A 5967-nucleotide genomic window follows, 5' to 3' on the forward strand; every position below is an offset into this window, starting at 1 on the left:
GAGAATGATGCCAAGAAAAAATGTCTCTATATGTTGAGTATGGGCGCTTTTTTTTACTCAATCTATTTTATCCAAGGTTGATTGATTGAATCCACAAATATATAGTCCATTGCACAAAGGACTGATAGTACACGTGTAGCAAAGAGGGTGTAAAAAATACTTTGCTGTTGGGGCTGAGAACATTTGAAAGTGAGGTCACCATGCCAAGGGGATGCAGTAACTTGTCGGGTGAACTGTTGTCTTGAGGAAGGATTACAGTGCTGTCACTGAAGTAAGAAAGACTCATCCCCTAGCAGCACATTGTGAGGAGCCACAGGCTCTTTGGTGTCTTTTGTCTTCAAGCTGCTCCTAAAGTTTGAGGGGAGAAAATGATGTCATAGGAAAAGTAAGGACACGTGTTAGTGGGAAGCTTAAAAAGTACCATCTGGAGCCCGGAGTAAGGCACAGGGTGGTGGTGGAGGCACCCTGGGGCCCACACAGAGGGAGCGAAGGTGCTGCTCTTTGTCCGGAGGCTTCAGAAAGTTCTAAAAATAGCATGTTATTTCCGTTTCCTGATACATGAGCCCAGCAGCACGGTGGAGCCTGTCGGCCACATCCCAGTCTGAGCCCGAAGCTCTGTTCTCTCCATCACTTCCTTATCTTCTGTTGGAGAGTCCTGCTCCGGACACCAGACACTCAGTGGCCAGGCCATGACCACCTGGGTTCAAGTAATCCTGACCACTACTTGCACTCTGGGAAAAATAGTTTCCTCCCTAGAGCAGAGTCTGTTTGCTTATGTGTACCATGCCTGCCATGCACATGTATTGTCCTCTTTTGAAGATCTGGGCCACAACTCAAGGAGGTGAGGCAGAGCCTATGCAGGGAAAAGGTGCAGTCTTGTGACTGGTCCTTTCCTCCAGGATTTTTCAGTGCTGCTCAAGTGTTGGGCAACTGTGTGATTCAAAGATGGAGGGAGAGCCCTGGTCAACCCTGATATGTATTATGAAGAATCATCACATTCATAGGGAGCCTCCCATATAGTTGTATTTTTTAATCTTTTTTACTCTTTGCAAGGGCCTGCCACCCAGCTCCCAAATAAATAAATGGAGGCTTATTCTTTTTTTTTTTTTTTAATAAATGCCCAGCCTTAGCCGGGCGGTGGTGGCAAACGCCTTTAATCCCAGCACTTGGGAGGCAGAGGCAGGCGGATCTCTGTGAGTTCGAGGCCAGCCTGGTCTCCAAAGCGAGTTCCAGGAAAGGCGCAAAGCTACACAGAGAAACCCTGTCTCGAAAAAAACAAAAAAACCAAACAACAACAACAACCAAAAAATACCCAGCCTTAGCTTGGTTTATTTCTAGCCAGCTTTTATTAACTTCAATTATCCCATCTGTCTTTTGCCTCTGGGCTCTTATCTGTCTGTATACCTTTCTTTCCTTCTTACTCCGTGGCTGGCTGGGTGGCTGGGTGGCTGGGTGGCTGGCCCCTGGAGTCCTCCTCTCCTTGCTCCTCAATTCCTCTTCCCAGATTTCTCTTCCGATTTATTCTCTCTGGCTGCCACCCCCACCTATCCTTTCTCCTGCCTAGTTATTGACCATTCAGGTCTTTATTAGACCATCAGGTGTTTTAGACAGGCAAAGTAACACAGCTTCACAGAGTTAAACAAATGCAACATAAAAGAATGTAGCACATCTTTGCATCATTAAACAAATGTTCCAGAGCATAAACAAATGTAACACATCTTTAACTAATATTCCACAACACTCCCATACCTGGGAATTGCTGCAGAGGAACTGAGCAAAGAGGATGAGAAGGATTGGACCAGTCAGGGCTCACACACTGAGCATTGTTCATGAGTATTATGGAGCAAGGGACTTGTGTACAAGTAACTCCTTCCCCAACCACAGAGGATCCAAGAGGAGGAGTTAGCAGATCTAAGTCACCAGCCTGCCCTTCCTGGAGAGTTGAGTGAGGCCTCTGGTACTCTGGCCCAGGTTTGTGATGACTGTGGCTGGGCAGAGCTGCAGTGAGAAGAAGGGATGCATACAGAGTGGCAGAGAGCCAGGGCAAGCTGGCATCTTCTGTGCACACTATCTCTAACTGTGAGACTAACTCAAAACACTCCCGGCAACCTGATTAACCTCTACACCGGGAGATTTCAACCTGAGAGACACAGACAGAGGAGGCTAGAGGATTACAGGGTATTGCATTCTCCACCACAGGTATTATATGCACATAGAGTCCAAACGTAGACATTGAGTATCCTGCCTTATTCCTTTGAGACAGGGTCTCTCACTAAACCTGGAGCTAGGCTGGTGGCCAGAAAGTCCCATCTCTCCTCCTCTCCCCTACCACCCTGGCACACATGGCTACACGTGAATTTTTACCAAGGTTCTGGGGGTTTGAACTCAGGTTCTCAACTTGTACAGCAAGTTCTCTTCTCTAAGCCATCTCCCCAGCCCGAGACTGCATTCTCCAAAGAAGTTCCTTGTTTTTGAACTGAATTTTGTCATTCCCAAATTCCTGTTGGTGATCTGCACTGTCAATGTGCCTGACTGCATTTGAAAATGGAGACTACAAGGCCATAAGTGCAGTTAAATCCGGACGTGAAGCTGGAGACCTATAGCTGTGGGACTGCTGACCTTATTAAAAAAGAGAGGACTGACCATGGTGGGGCATCTCTATGATCCCAGCTCTTGAGAGGTGGAAGTAGGAAGATAAAGAGTTGGTTATCCTTGGCAACATAGGGAGCTCAAGGCCAGCCTGGACTATGTGTGACTCTATCTCAAAACAAAACGAAAACCAAAGGGAATGCACAGCACAGGTGTGACAGGGGAAAGGCCAAGAGAGGGCACAGGAAGAAGGCTGCCAACTGTCTGCAAGGCAGAAGCAGAGACCTCACAGACGCCATCGCCGCCAGCTCCTTGGACTTCCAGCCTTTAGAACTGTAGGACAGAAGTTGATTAAGCAACCCCATCCTATCACAGAACCTCCAGCCAACAAAGAGGATCACCACACTATCTCCCCTCCCACAGGTTCTGACGATGTGATGATAAACCACGGACAATGCCACTTCCAGTGGTGAGCTCTACATCCACTGCACTTGAACCTGGTCCAGCCTTCATGACTGCCCCAGTCAATACTAGTGGTGAAGGAAGCTACGTGGCTTTTAAAAAAGATTTTTGTTATTATTATTACTTTTGAGATCAGGACTCTATATAGTCCTGGCTGTCCTGAAGCTCCCTATGAAGATCAGGTTTCCTCTAACTCACAGAGATCCTCCTGCCTCTGCCTCCCAAGTGCTAAGATTAAAAGCATGTGCTGCCACACATGGCTAGCCCCATCGTTTTAAATTACATCTATCCAGGTGTGTGGATATAAAATGTGTGGCAGTCAGAAAACAACCTGTGGAAGCTGGTTCTCTTTCCTTCCACCAAGTGGGGCCTGGAGAATCAGACTTGGCATCAGGTGCCCTCCTACCCACTGAACTATTTCACTGGTCCATGAGCCCCCTCTTTTTAAAGCTACCCCAGAGATGCCTTATAGAAGGCACAGAGGCTTTGCCCAGGCTGGGAGCAAACTAAAGCACATTGGGAATAATTGATGTGTTTCCAGACATGGTTTGGAGGGTTGGTTTATTATGTAGCAATACAGAGTAGAGTAAAGGTCCCTAGAACAAATTCATCCAGGAGACCATCTGGGTAGAAATAAAGATGTCAGAATAGACAGGCTTTACCTGGTCCGCGGGAGCTTTTGCTTGTTTTAGACCATCAAATTGGGTAACACCCAGACACCAGTGTCCAGGCCAACAAATGAGCATTTCTCCAGTGGTCACACCCACATTGACAATTTCTATTCTTCGGGTGCAGGGAAATCTTCCTGAAAAGATTCCTTTCTTTCTTTCTTTCTTTCTTTCTTTCTTTCTTTCTTTCTTTCTTTCTTTCTTTCTTTCTTTCTTTCTTTCTTGTTGATCAACCTTCAGACAGAGTTGAAAGAGGGTACGCAAGCAGAGAGAAAATGGTGGAATGGGGAGGTTGAGCTGGAGGCTAGAATAATTAAAGGTTAAATTCCACGTTTGCATTTGGTATTTATAGAATTTTCCATGCTTGGCATGAGGGTTTTAAAACCAGGCTGCACAGGGAAGCTCTTTCAGCCCTGAAAGGAGGAAAAGGGATTTTTGCACCAGATACTGAACCTGCCTAGTTCAAAGTTTTCAAAGGCAGCATAATCAAGCCGCTTTGTTGCTTCACATGAGTCTGGGAAGGAGAAGGGGGCATAGAGGCTGTGAGCACAGCAGAGCCACACAAAGCCCTGCCTCCAGATCAGGCACCCGCGGAGTCCTGGTGTCTTCTAAAGCAGAGACGCTTTTGTGAGGTTTGGTTTTGTTTATGCTTATGGAATGTGTGTGTGTGTGTGTGTGTGTGTGTGTGTGTGTGTGTGTGTGTGTGACACACAGAGAGAGAGATTAGCCAATAAAAGCAGATTTTTATTTGTTTGTTTGTTTGTTTGATCTGGGTTTCGGGACTGGGAAATTGAACGTAGAACCTTATATATACAAGACAAATGCACTACCACTGACTATGCCCCTTGTCCTCTGTCCTTCTGTCCTACCTTCCTTCCTTCCTTCCTTCCTTCCTTCCTTCCTTCCTTCCTTCCTTCCTTTCTCTTTAATTTCCAAGACAGGGTTTCTCTGTGTGGCCCTGGCTGTCCTGGAACTGGCTCTGTAGACCAGGCTGGCCTTGAACTCACAGAGATCCATCTGCCTCTGCCTCCTGAGTGCTGGGATTAAAGGCGTGTGCCACCACTGCCAAGCTGCCTTCTTTCATTTCATTTTATTATTATTATTATTATTATTATTATTATTATTATTATTGTATGTCTTGTTTTGAGACAATCTTGCTAGGTTTCTTAGGATGGCCTTGATTTTGTTCTGTAGCCCAGATAGGCCTAAACATAATCTTCGTGCCTCAGCATTCTGAGGAGCTGGAATCACAGGACTAACTGAGCCACTACATCTCTTTTGCTCACTGTTGCCTGAAAAAAATGCTGCTACTATCACTTGCCAGGTGCAGAAGTCAGTGCGGTCCTACACAGGGATGCTAGCTACGTCTAAGTGAAGGTAGAAATACGGACGCTGACCTCCCTGGTGTCGGCTGGAGTTGAGGACAACCATCGGAATTTACTTCTGCTTTTCTGTCCATTTCTTCTGCCTCCCACCCCACCCCCACCCCCTTTCCAGCACTCAGCCTCAGAGACACTCTTCTGTCTTTCAGCTCCCTGATATTTGTTTTCAGGACACAGTTGTGCCCTGTGGCTTTCTGAAAGTTTTATGAGCAGTGGGAGGGGAGGGAGTCAGAGGAAGAAAGGCCAGGGGTATCTGCGCTGTGGGTTCAGAGCGATCGCCCTCCTCCCCATACACTCAAGCGGGTTTTCTGAATGCGGCCTCTGCACTGCTCTCTGATGGACTGTTACACAATTATTAAGAAGAAGGCTTGTAGAGATCACATGGCAAGCGGGAACTAGGTAGGATATGCTGGGACTTTAAAATGAGAGATCGCATTTCCAAACTGCCACTGGTGCTGGGACAGCTAAGAAAACGGTAGACTAGGGTGGGACATGGTGGCACACACCTTTAATTCTAGCACTCAGAGGTGGAGGAAGACAGATCTCTGTGAGTTCAAGGCCAGCCAGAGCTACATAGTGAGACCCCATCAAAAAGAAAAGAAAGAAAGAAAAAACATAGTCTATCAGCCAGACATGGTGTTTCATATCTATAATACCAGTGCTTGGGAGGCTGAGGCAGGAGGGTTGCCATGAAGTCAAGGCCAGGCTGGGCTACATAGTGAGTTCCAGACCAGCTTGAGCTACAGTGTGAAATCGTGTCAAAAAAAAACCCCAAAAAGACAAAATAAAAACCGACCATTTAAGCAGACACAGTGTGCCCATGATCTTGTTCATGGCAGATCATTCACAATCACCCACAGGTGGAA

Source organism: Peromyscus californicus, unplaced genomic scaffold, assembly GCF_007827085.1.
Source record: "Peromyscus californicus insignis strain IS unplaced genomic scaffold, ASM782708v3 Scaffold_10__1_contigs__length_136768540, whole genome shotgun sequence".
Lineage (NCBI taxonomy): Eukaryota > Metazoa > Chordata > Mammalia > Rodentia > Cricetidae > Peromyscus > Peromyscus californicus.